Below are 12,390 nucleotides of genomic sequence, written 5' to 3' on the forward strand. Positions count from 1 at the left end.
TTTATCTGTTTGAACATTAAATCTTGTCTTTGTAGAGTATTCAATTGAATATAGGTTGAAAAGGATTTGCAAATCATCGTATTCTGTTTTTATTTATGTTTTACACAACGTCCCAACTGCATTGGAATTGGGGTTGTAGATTATATATTGGTTACCTCCGTATTCCGTGCTAAAACTGGGTGCTTCTTTCAGCCACTGAAGAAAGGAAAACGCTCTAAAATGTCAGTGTGACTTATTTACAAATACAAACCCAACCACTCATTTTCCCCTCAAAGTGGCCTAAAAGATGTGTGTGGTATGAAGATATAGGTACCATTGGTGGAAAATAGGCTGGACGCTCATGTATGCTGGCTTTAGAGTAGCATCTTAAACCATGAAAGGTGGCTCTTTTCACATCTGGACCAGAACCACAAGAACAACCACACACCATTAGTCAGCAGCTGAGTGATTTGAGCACTGAAAGGGTATTTTTAGAAAGCCTCCACTGGAAAAAACCCAACACATTAACATACAGAGTACATAAATCCATCAGCAACACATAAAACTCTGCGCCTAAAGAGCCACTTCAAAGCGCCGGTGTCCAGTGTGGGCTTTCAGACAGGATGGAGGGTTGATTTGTGGTGTACGGATGTGGTCTCTACCCCGGGGGTCCAGCCTGTTCTATTTTACGTGTTGATAAAGATAACTGAATTATGCATGAAATGGTACAGTTAAGATTGCTTTCTCATAACCATGTGGTCTGAACTTGTGTATTTTAGTCAATATGTCAAAAGTTGGGACAGTATGTAAAATGCAGAAACAATAAAAACAGAAGACAGTAATAATACATTTTATTTGACCTGCACTGGTTTGGAGACTGTGGCTCTGTCTAAAAGACAGGAGGCTGAGCTGGAGGTGGCGGAGATGAAGATGCTGAGATTTTCGTTGGGAGTGACGAGGATGGACAAGATTAGAAATGAGCAGATCAGAGGGACAGTGAAGGTGGAGCAGTTTGGAGATAAAGCCAGAGAGGCCAGGTTGAGATGGTTTGGACATGTGTTGAGGAGGAATAGTGGATATATTGGTCAAAGAATGTTGGAGATGGAGCTGCCGGGTAGAAGGAGAAGAGGTGCACCTCAGAGAAGGTTTATGGATGTAGTGAAGGTGGACATGGAGATGGTTGGTGTGAAAGTAGAGGAGGCAATGGATAGGGCAAGATGGAGGCAGATGATCCGCTGTGGCGACCCCTAAAGGGAGCAGCCGAAAGAAGAAGAACCTGCACTGTAAACAAATAGTATATAATAATAATACCATACATGTACTGTATCTAACAGTACTGCTGTCCAGATGTGTCCTCAATGGGGATTGAAGAACAACATTTTCTTCCATAATTAAGCCTAAAATTATTCAGACTAATGCCAAATTTTGATTTACAGTAAATTTATATTTGATCAATGTGTTTCTTCTGGCTACAAATGACACAAACAAGTGATAAAAGATGGTAAAACATGTTGCCACATCAATTAAACCTATTTCTACAAAAATGTCCTTTTCTCAGAAATCATTGGCAAAGCTACTGAGCTTTTTAGTCTCCACTGGGATTTTGGATCACTCCTCTTTTGCACTGATCTGAAATTAGAAGGATTTCTTGCCATAACTCTGGTCTTTAGTTCCCTCCACAGATGGGTAGGCTTTGGCTGGGCCACTCCAAAATATTGATAGTATTTCCTCTTAACCATTTTTTGACCACTTTGACTGTGTGTTGTGGATGACTGTTTTGTTGGAAGGTTCAGTTCTGCCCAAGGCCAAGTTTACTTTGTTCACTTTGATGAGGTGGCCTGTCCCACTGGCCACCCCCAAAGCTCTAAATTCCAACCACCATGCTTTACTGTGGGAATTGTGTTCTTGGAGTTGAATGCTTCTTCTTTCTTTTGCCAGTTGAAAGCTACATCCCTGTGTCCAAACAACTCCATTTTTGTATCATTTGACCACAGAATTGATGGCCGAAAGCTTTCCGTTTTTCCCAGGTGTGCTTTTGCAAAGGCTAGATGAGTTTTCCTGTGCTTTGGAGAAGTGGAGTGCGCCGTGGTCGGTGGCCTTGTGCAGTATCCACTTGACTGCCTGTCTCAAGATGTTGGTACAAGAGTTGCTCAGATTCAACAGGATGGCCTTGGTGGTGATACTTGGTGATACTTACTTTTCTCAAATATTTGCATCAATTTAAAGAAATATAAAAAACTCTGGATGTGGCATTTTTTGTAAAAATGTGAGGAAAAACATAAATAGATAAAACTTATAATTAATAATCTCTAGCACAATGTCTTTTCCTTTTTTGTCAATTGTTAATGTCGTTTCCAGCCAGAAAAAAACGAATTGGTCAAAGAAAAATTCACTATAAATCAAAATTTGGTATGGGTATGAAAAATTTGGGACTTAAGTGCATACAAGTTATGTTGAGAATTGACAATAAATCAGAATACATAAACAGAATACGATGATTTACAAATCCTTTTCAACCGATATTCAACTGAATACACTACAAAGACAAGATATTTAATGTTCAAACAGATAAAGTTTATTGTTTTTTGCAAATATTCACTCAGTTTGAATTTGATGCCTGCAACACGTTCCAAAGAAGTTGGGACAGGGGCAGCAAACAACAGAGACCCCGGACTGTTGAGCAACCGAAGCTGTACATGAAGCAAGAATTTAGGAACATCTTGTTGTGCTCCTTTGCTTTCGGTCACACCCTGACAATCGTATTCTGTTTTTATTTATGTTTTACACAACGTCCCAACATCATTGGAATTGGGGTTGTACATATCTTTTAGAGAAAACATACTTTGACTGTTAATTAACAGATTTTGTCTGTAAAATCACAGACTTTGGCTTTTGCACTTTACCCTGGTAACAGTCTGGATGGTCCTATTCTTTTTTGGCTCTTTTGGAACACGATACCATTATTTCAAGGCTGCCAGACCACAGTACAGCTACGTTAAGGTGCACCCACTGCTGACACAGGTGCACACTCACCTGTATAATCTCCATAGAAAAGCATTGCCAGTAGAATGGGACACTCTGGAGCTGCCATCAAAATAATGGCCCATCCACTAATGCTCGTGGCTGAGTGCAATCAAACCCCCACAGCAATGTTCCAACATCTAGTGTAAAGCCTGTCCAAGAGGGTAGAGGCTGTTAGTGCAGCAAAGTTGGGACAAACAGCTTCATAGCTCATCCAGAGTCTATCAAAAAAAAAAAACTATAGGACGCTGTTCAGTGGAGCTGAAGATTCAAAGAGCATTCCTGACATTTTTGCTTTTAATGTAAACCCTCATTGCTTCAAGTGCCCGTTGAATGATTTATTCAAAGGGCTCACTGCTTTAAATGTCTGTTTTCTTGAGCTCATCCATTATTCTGCTAATTAAATGCGAATGACAGCAAACCTTGAAAGCAGAGGTGGGAATTAGTCACATTTTCTCAAATGAATGTACTTTAAGGGACGTTCCTGTCTAAACTAGCATTAATATGTTATTTGTCATGTTATGCAGTATATTATAGTGCAGTGTGCATCTACATCAGTTTTGGCACAGTTCATGATTTTGTGTCATTGTTGCTCGTCAGTGTTCTCCCACTACAGTACCCAGCATGCACTACGCCAGCCACTGTACTAGAGGCGAAGAAATACATCTGTGATGCTAGCTAGTATGATATAACACTGACCTCCCTGACCCCCAACTATAACGATACTTACTTAGATGTAAGCTAAAAACTTACTTCCACCTTCAAGACGCATCATCAGAAGGGAGGTTTCCTAGTCTTTATACCAGAACACCTCTCTCCAGAGTCTAAGCACTCCGGTAAGAAGCAAGAAGGCATGTTTATAACAGATGCATCAATGATTAAAGATTATATTTTGGCCAGAATGTGCCTTTAAGTACAAGCAGATAGATTTGTACTCTGCTAGGTACTTCGGGATAATGATTTCACTTGTATACGGATGTATAACAATGAGGAAAAGAATCTACTCTTTTCAGTTCCATTTAAGGCCTTAACTATTCGTCTCTAATTCTTTTTCTCTTCTAATTTCTTTCTGTGCAAATGACAGAACATGCATTCAGTCTGTGTGTGTTGTTCATCTGGCCTTGAGTTTCAATGGGACTAATAGACAAAACAAGGCAAATTTGATTTGGTTAGTGGTTAGTGGTTTATTTGGTGGTTGGCTAGTGTAGTGGTTAACACCTCTGCCTTATACACTGTCGACTGGGGTTCAATCCCCACCAGGGTAAACACCCTACTCTGTACCAGTAAGAGTCCTTGGGCAAGACTCCTAACACCACCTTGGCCTGCCTGTGTAAAATGATCAAATTGTAAGTCGCTCTGGATAAGAGCGTCAGCCAAATGCCATAAATGTAACTGTATTTAGGACATTTATTTAGCCTGGCTAAAGTGTTGTATAAGAGGCCAAATAAGCTGTGATAGAGCAAATAAAACATAGGTAAGATTCACAGAGAAGTGATTTATTACTATTACTCTAAGTAAACAACTGTCAGCCCATCCTAGGGAAAGAGACAGGACTATATAATGACAGCTTTGGACTTTTTTTTGAAGCTTGTGAATGACTCACATTGGTGTGAACTCATTCATTCTGTCTTCAAAACTTACAAAGCGCTTCTTATTTTCTTATATATCCATTTTAAAGAACCTAAAGTTCATTTTTGTTTTGTGTAACTGACAGTTTCCCAGCGGAAGCCTTCAAGTTTTGATTGCTCTGTTGTAGGTTGAGTGTCTTATCACATTCTGTGGCCCTCTGCTGGTCATGAGCAGACTCAGAGGACATGGTGGCACTCTAGTACACTGCTGCCCAAAGTGTGGCAGTGTGGTGCACTTGCATAAGGGAGAAGAAAGTGAGGAACAAAAGAGTTTTCCAAACTGGAATTCAAAAAAGGATTAAAAGCTACAGAGAAAATGGTTTTCCTAACAACCACCTGGAAGATCTGATAGACATCAAAACTGTCCCCATCAGATAAACAACACTTAAAGCTTTCATCTTTGAGAGAGAGAGGAGAAAATCAAGCTACTTCAGATCTGAAAACATCCACAGGAGTTTCTGTCCATCCTTCCACTGTGAGAAGACGACTCAGCGCTATGGGTCTGAAAGGATGTGTAGCTGTTCAAGAAGCTCTTACTGAGGAAAGGAGACACATATCAAACAAAGATGCTGCTGGTGTTCTCAGAACAATGGACTGACCACCCCAGAGTCCAGACCTCAACATCACTGAATGTGTTTGGGATTATTTGGAATTGTGAGAAGCAGAAAATGCTAAACCAATTTCCAAGACTGAACTTTGGAGGTGTGGCTGCAGGTTTCTTTAAGAAACTGAAAATGAGTATCCTGAAAAAGAACGGAAGCTGTAACAAAGGTAAAGAGTGGACTCGCTTAACATTGAGAACTCGGTGAGTTGAGTATATGAGTGTTTTTGCCCATTGCCCATTTTGACTGGAATGTGGCCAATAAAGGGTGAGCTCTGACTTTCGCACATATAAATTGTATTATTGAAGCATTTTAGCAACAAAATGTACTATATAGTATAATAACTTGATTTGAAACCTTCTTACCGTATTTGTCTGTTTGTTTGTTTGTTGTGTTTTTGGGCCCTGGCCCACCACCAGCCTTGCACACTGGGCCCCAAGGCCCAAACCTTGTGTGTGAATCAGGGCCTTTTCCTTAAAGAAGCTAAACTCCATTTACATTCCTTTAGTGGGAACCCAAAAGCACCCCTCACTCCATTTACTACTTTGTAGTGTTTACATGATCCAGTTCAGAGGAAAGTCAGAGGCCAGGAGTGGAGAGTGCGTTTCACTCTGAAATGTTCATTTTCCCTGCAGTTATTTAAACGCTAATAAAAGCTGGGGCTCAGTTTCTCAGTGAAGCGCTGCTTGGTCTTGTCGATGAGATGGTCTTAAATCACGACACTAATGGCCTGATGAATTACCCACACAAACCCAGCACACTCAAAGAAGCTGGTTGAGTAACGTAAAACCATCGCCATGTTGAAATCTTCTCACTTGACATGACATAATGACTCAAGCTGAAGTAAAGCAGCAACTAAAACCCAGAGTAAATCCAACAGACATATGTTATACCTGACTTCCCTGCAGATCTAGCATAAGTGAAGTTTGTTTGTCTCTATTTTTTGCTTTTTGGAGCATTTTGTTCTAAAATAAAACACTCCAAAGAGAAGTGTGGGCAACAGTAAAGCAGGAGCTGAACCAACACAGAAGAGTTAAACTGAACTCGATAACCTATTCACTACACTTGGGATGCCAGTGATGTTTCAGAATGTAAACGTTGCCTTTCCAAGTAGTTTGAGGCAAAATGGGTCATTTTAGAGATTCTTACTGACTTATTTACAGTGGTGGTGATGGGAACCAGGGGTCGTCATGTCTACAACACAAATATAGCCATTTCATTTACCATCCAAAACCACCAGTGAACCTACACAGGTCTTCTGAGTTTTTATATGTAATATTGATGGTGGTAAAATAGTGGTTAATGGGATAAAAAACAGTTTTCTTTAGGTACTACTTTGCCTTGTGTGTATGTCTCTTCTGTAAATGGATTAAAATGATGGTTTTAGGCCATAAATGTATAATATCTCATATGTAATATGTGTAAAATATCCTTATAGTGTAGATTCTTTTGGTTTTTTATTTATAATATATAATATGTAATTTTGTGAAGCATAGAGTTTATATATTTTTTTAATCTTTAGTGCATATTTTTATCTTTCGTATTATATATATTGTATATATGGTACTAATTAACAAACTGTGACCTTACTGTTAAGCGGTTAAAAAGGTTAATACCTTAAACCAATGTCTAAAAGGATTTGCATCTTAATCAATTATTTGTGCAGAAATGTAGAAAATTCGGTGGATTTCCCCTTTAAGTATACATATACATGAGATTTAAATCATGTAGAACTAATATAAATCTGCCATTTCATTTAATGAGCATAAGTGAATTAATGATTCATTCTAAAAATGAAATATTAAAGAATTATGTGTTTTAAATGTATATTTTAACAGATTGTGTATTTTTCAGATTATATTTTTATATAAAAATGACCAGGACGGAGATAATGACCAAGACGGCGTCTACCGTAGTTGAGCGTGTGTGGACGAACTGCCAGCCAATCACAGCACTGGAGGGCGTGGCTTGTCTAAATACGGGTGGGAAAAACACGGATCTCACTGATCGCTGCCGGAGCTGAGAGCAGTAACGCTGCAGGAGTCCGAGCTCGGGCACGCTCGGAGAGAGAAGTCTGAGGAGAAAAGCGCACAGATGGATGTTTAGCCTCCACACGCTGCCGGAGAAGGAGGAAGGGAACTTCTGTGGAGGTGTGACAGGAGCGGAGGAGCGAGGCTTCTCTCTCTTTTTTTGGTAAGTAGAGAGGAGCCACGTTTTCTCCCCTTTCTGCTGCGTCAGTGTTTGAAGGGAGGCGTGAAAACAAGTCACGCTTTCGCCGTCCCTGTGAAGCTCAAGGTAGAACAACGGGAGGGGACGGAGGCTGTCTGGTTGTTTGGTGACATAAAGAGTCTTAATACTGAGTGTTTTTAACGCTGAGACCCATAAATATAAAGTAAAAATTATAAGTATTAGAGTGTAAAACTGAGGACTACTGAGTGAGTATTTAGAGTACTTGACCCAGTTTGACCCCGACAGCTTAAGCACAGTAGCTTTATTTATTTATTTATTTATTTAATTTATTTTAGGGTTTTCTTTCTTTCTTTTTTTTCTTTTTCAAAATGTATTATTTACTTATTTTAGGGCCTTTTTTTTTCTTTTTCTTTATTTATAAAATTGTTTTCTATATTTTGTTTGGTATTTTTAAAATAAGCCAGCCATTTGATGTAATGCTATTTATTTATTTATTTATTTATTTGTATTTAGAAAAATCACATTTTAATTTATTTTCCCTTCACTTTGATTAATGTAAATAAACCAGCAGCGACCCACTGGATCAAATACATTGCCTACTGTGTCCTAGATGCTTCAGAAAATAGTCCTTCTGTTGTTATGAGGGCGGTCAGTGCGCTGATGTTTCTCCTTATTGTAGCAAATTGCATCACATTGTCCCAAAATGCTTTTCTCAGCACAAGCATTCTATTGTGGGTATCATCAGTACTGAGAAAACGCTGAACAGCTGCATGTTTCATTGCGAAGAGAGTATAATGAGGCCTGTTTGACTGTATTTAAGGTGGCACGGAATGCAAAGCGCTGAATGAAACCCGCCGCAGTCATAGTTTTTGATCATCTTTCTAATTACATGTGGCCTTACTGTTTCTGTGTTTGTTTTGATTGATCAAACCACCAAAAAGTGATGGATAATGCATATTGAAGTGTATGATGCATGTTTTTGTCATATGGCTCATCTTTGGTTTGTTTCTGATGATGATAATTTACTATATGTGCGTAACACTGTAGCAAAGAACCAGTGCCTTAAGAGAGAGAGAGAGATGTGCAGGCACAGCGATGATGCACATGGGGGTCAATTCAGATTCAGAGCTTCCTAATCTGTGATATTTCAGATGCAGAAATTTCAGGATCTGTCATTCATTTAGAAGAAGGTCAGGCAGTGTGTGACAACTGCGTGCTATGCCACATATGTAGGTCCAATTACACACATTTGGTCAATGTTATATGGAACTAATCATCAGTGAAACCAGCCTGTCGGACCTGCCAGAGTGAATACATCAAGGAGCAGGTGCATGGATGAAATTCAGACTATGCTGCATGTTCTTGGAACATGTACGCAGATGTTTGGAATTGGCGTGAACCCGCCGGCAAGTGCTTTGTGTGCTTCTTGCAGTGGTGTATTATAGCGGCTTATGTGTTCTCTTTGCAGTTTTTCAGCATTTTAGTACACATTCCAACTGCAGTGCTGTTATAGCAGGACTGCACAATAGCCTATAGTATTTCCTGACCATCATCACAATATTGGCCTTTGCAAAACTGATATCACCCAGGCCTTCACTATGCAAATAAGCCTTCTGAACAATTACAGTGCTTTTTACTATGTGCTGTCAGCATCCTGACCAATCACAGTTCCAGATGATTGGTCTTGTGGATGGATGTGTCGTGATATTGATAAGTATGCTTTAATAAATTACAAGATGTGTCATTATAGCAATATAACAGCAAAGCTAGAATTTTGTGCAGCTCTATTGTTGTTTCTTGTTATATTTCAACAGGTAAATTCAGTATTCGAACACCTTTCTACTCATGTCCTGATCAGAACCACACCTTCCTTGCCTTTTAAACCAGAATGAATTCTGGAATTTGCAGTCTTCGTATTGTTAGGTAGGTTTGTAAGTGCTGTATCTCTGATATTGTGAGTATTGGACAGATAAAAGGGAAAATAATGTGTATAATTCCATATGAAATGGTTCGTAATGGAGAGGTTGCATTACAATGGTGGGTGATAGGAACCAGGGGGTCACCATGTCTGCAACACAAATATAGACATTTTATTAACTATCGAGAACCACCAGTGAACCTACACGTTTCTTCTGAGCATTTATATGGATTGTTGATGATGGTTAAATAGTGATAAATCTGGGGGAAATAAAAAAGAAGATTATTTTGCCTTGTATGCCCCCCTGCATGTGCCTCTCCGCTATGAAAGGATTTAAGGACAGTACATTTTAGGCCAAAATGTTTTCTCAACATTCATAACTATTTCATAGCATAACTTTCTGTGAAGGAGCTTTTAGAGGTGGACGTCTGGTTCCTATCAGCACCACTGTGAACAGTTCTGACTCGGTAAGTTTCTCTAGAACAGTACATTTCACACCAAACCACTCTGAATGACTTTGCGTACGTCTAAATTATCAAATTATGCAGTCACACTTTTTACTCTTGTTCAGCAGTTCTGTACTACTGTAGTATTTCTATAGTTTGAAATGTGAGGACTCATATTTAGGAATTTCCTATTTTATCTGCATGGATTCTCTAATAGCAGTTATTGGCACCAGTATCAGCTTTCCAATAAATAATCGGTTTCATAATTTTCAAAGGAAGAAATATATTGTTGGGAATCACACGTGCCACTTAAAACATCCCAACAGCATCTGGCTGGCCAGCGTATATGAGAGATGATGTATGAGGTGTGCTGGATGCGGTACAGGCTTGTTTCTTTTTTCAGTATAATGACATTTGAGTGACTGATTTATAGTTTTGTAATGATTGTAAAAATTCTTGGTGGGCAAAATACGGCAAAAATATATCCTAATGATATATATTATTATATTTTGATAAGTTAGAACAGAAAAAAGAGCCGTTTACAATAGTAAACCATTGTGGTTTGGTGCAAAGTGGTGGGGATAGGAACCAGACGTCCACCTCTGAAAGCTCCCTCAAAGGAAATTATTATACCAAATGGTTATGAATGTGCTGGCTGATGTCTGGCACATTGTTTTATGATAGGTTTTGCTTAAAATGTATTGTAATCCATTTACTTTAATCCATTCTTGGGGGGGTATGCAGGGCGTGGTAAGGCAAAATAGTCCCCAAATGAGTCTTATTTTTTTCTAATTTTATCATCCTCCACATTCCATATAAAATTCAGAAGACACATGAAGGTTCACTAGTGGTTTGGATAGTAAATAAAATGCCCTGTAGACATGGAGACCCCTGATTCCTTTCACCACCACTGTAAAGAAATCTCTTAAGAGTCTGTAGGTTTCTCTGCAATGAACTATTTTTGTGGAAATCCCCTTGTACTGGTTGCGCCACTTTGCCACTTCCATCGGGTCAGTTTGTTTAGCTTTGGTGTGCGCAGATAGTTCATGTGTGAAGTGTGTTCTGACTCTGAAGGTGGGTAGGGTGAGAGAGAGAGAGAGAGAGAGAGAGAGAGAGAGAGAGAGAGAGAAAGAGAAAGAGAGTCAGTGAGACAGAGAGACGGAAACCCGTGAAAAATTCACTCAGGCTGCAGTGCAGAGGAAATCCACAGCACTGGAGACGGGCTTCCTTTGATGTGTGATCTGAGAGTCTTTACCCTGGAGGAAAGAGACTGTGCCTTGAAGAAACTCAGAGCTGAGGCCGTGGCCTGATGACATTACTGCCACGGAGGCCAATTGAGGCTGCACAGAGTGGAGCAGTAGAGCTGTGGCTGCACATTTTCTGAGTGCAGTTCTTTGCTAATATTCTGTTTAAATTGTTCTGCTCATGCTCTGCCTAGAGATGCGTTCTTCTGTATCTGCAGTTGTGAGGTTCAGTAAGCTATTTATATATATATATATATATATATATATATATATATATATATATATATATACACACACACAGACACACACACACACACACACACACACACCGATTGGGTATAACATTATGACCATCTCCTCGTTTCTACGCTCATTGTTCATTTGTCTGGCTCTACATCTACAGGGTGGACCAACAACACAGGTGCATCTAATAGAGTGGACAGTGAGTGGACACTGTGTTTAAAAACTCCAGCAGCACTGCTGTGTCTGATCCACTTGTACCAGCACAACACACACTAACACACCACCACCACGTCAGTGTTAGCACAGCCCTGAGAATGATCCACCACCCAATTAATACCTACTCTGTGGTGGTCCAGTGGGGTTCCTGACCACTGAGGAACAGGGTAAAAGGGGGCTAATAAAGTATGCAGAGAAACTGATGGACTACTAAGGGGAGTAGTAAGGGGAGCTGATAAAATGGACAGTAAGCGTAGAAACAAGGAGGTGGTCATAATGTTATGCCTGATCAGGATGTATATATATATATATATATATATATATATATATATATATATATATATATATATATATATATATATATAAAATCACACACACACACACACACACACACACACAACACAATGTTACAATACAGTGGGGAAAAAAAGTATTTAGTCAGCAAGTTCTCCCACTTAAAAAGATGAGAGAGGCCTGTAATTGACATCATAGGTAGGTATGAGAGACAAAATGAGGAAAACAATTCAGAAAATCACATTGTCTGATTTTTAAAGAATTTATTTGCAAATAATGGTGGAAAATAAGTATTTGGTCACCTACAAACAAGCAAGATTTATGGCTGTCACAGACCTGTAACTTCTTTTTTAAGAGGCTCCTCTGTCCTCCACTCATTATCTGTATTAATGGCACCTGTTTGACCTCGTTATCTGTATAAAAGACACCTGCCCACAACCTCAAACAGTCACACTCCAAACTCCACTATGGTGAAGACCAAAGAGCTGTCGAAGGACACCAGAATCAAGGTTGTAGACCTGCACCAGGCTGGGAAGACTGAATCTGCAATAGGCAAGCAGCTTGGTGTGAAGAAATCTACTGTGGGAGCAATAATCAGAAAATGGAAGA

At 39.4% G+C, this 12,390-nt stretch overlaps 1 protein-coding gene across 1 annotated transcript in view; it reads left to right on the forward strand.

Moving 5' to 3' along the window:
- The first annotated feature begins 7,246 nt into the window (after nt 1-7,246).
- Nucleotides 7,247-12,390, forward strand: part of lypd6 (LY6/PLAUR domain containing 6) — a 60,383-nt gene continuing 55,239 nt past the window's right edge. The window contains exon 1 of the mRNA XM_017695007.2: nt 7,247-7,423. The gene's annotated coding sequence lies outside the window, so the exon portion shown is untranslated. The remainder of the gene's footprint in view (nt 7,424-12,390) is intronic.

Source organism: Pygocentrus nattereri, chromosome 6, assembly GCF_015220715.1.
Source record: "Pygocentrus nattereri isolate fPygNat1 chromosome 6, fPygNat1.pri, whole genome shotgun sequence".
Lineage (NCBI taxonomy): Eukaryota > Metazoa > Chordata > Actinopteri > Characiformes > Serrasalmidae > Pygocentrus > Pygocentrus nattereri.